Source organism: Charadrius vociferus, unplaced genomic scaffold (genome assembly GCF_000708025.1).
Source record: "Charadrius vociferus isolate BGI_N301 unplaced genomic scaffold, ASM70802v2 scaffold711, whole genome shotgun sequence".
Lineage (NCBI taxonomy): Eukaryota > Metazoa > Chordata > Aves > Charadriiformes > Charadriidae > Charadrius > Charadrius vociferus.
In genome coordinates, this window is record NW_009646852.1 from 105,056 (window position 1) to 106,281 (window position 1,226).

Sequence of the window (1,226 nt, forward strand, 5' to 3'; positions counted from 1 at the left end):
AAACGTGCAGGGCAAGGAGCCTGCGGCTGCAGGTAATGCTGGGGCGAGGGCAGATCTGGCAGTGATGGGGGAGGAAAAAGGGATGTGGGAGAAAACAGACTCGTAAAACAGGGCCGATGCAGCGGGGGGTGGGGGCAGGATGGGCCCATGTCTTCGGAGCAGGGGCAGGTCTTGGGTTGAACATCTGCACCGAGGGATGTCACCTTGCCATCCTTCCCCCCGACAGGGCTGGGCTTGGCGGGGGCTGTAGGATACCTGTGCCATTGGGGGAGCTTGTGGTTGGGCAGGTGGGGGTAGGGTGGCCCCGGTGAGCCCGTGGCGTGGTGATACTCCGGGCTGAGGTGTTGTCTGGGCTGAGGTGTCAACACCCTCACTCCTGACATGCACTGAGCTCGAGCAACGTCAGCGGAACGCCCTGAGCCAAAGGGCAGCAAGACCCTGCAGAAGCATATCCTTCCATCTGTGAGGGATCCCACGGATGCCTGGCCGGATCCTGCCCACACGCAGCCGCGGGAGCTGAGCACACACCGATTTTGGGGGAGAGGAGCACCCAGGGCAGCCAGCCCCGTTCCATGCAGGGTCCCTGGTGCCTGGCTCCGCGTGTGTCCCCTGCCCCCGGGACCTGGCAGGGAACCAGAGGCTACACTTTGGGATTGAGGTCTGAGCTGGAAAGCCCAAGGATGCCCACGAATCTCCCAAACCTCCCTCCCCACGTCAGCCCCAGGGCTGTGAGAAACTTGCTAGTCCCTGTTTTTTATTATTTTTTCCTTTTTTAGGGAGGGTGCATCCATGTCCTCCGCTGCCCTGCCCTGATGCCAGGGCTGAGCCGGAGGGTCCCACACGGCTCCCCGGCACCCTGCACAGGCCAGGCCAGGGGGAAACCCCGAGGCAGGGCTGCCTTCCTCCCTGTGCCACCTTCGCCCAAGGTCAAGGAGAGCAGTGACGCCTGCTTGTGTGGGAAAAGTTAAGCAGTAACCTGGGAGGTGGCAGCCAGCAAGCGGCCATCGGCGCTGGGGGGGCCGGGGACCCCGGCTGTGCAAAGGACATACGGGTACGGCTCACCTGGGCTCCCCACTGCTGCCCGTCCAAAAGCATATGGTGCCCCATGCAGGGACACATGGCTGGGGCCAAGGACCACGCTGGGGGCAACTGGTTGCCCTGGGGAGGGTGGTGGGGAGGTGTGGGGCACGGCTGAGAGCTGGGGTGGGGGCAAAGTGGGCAGCGTG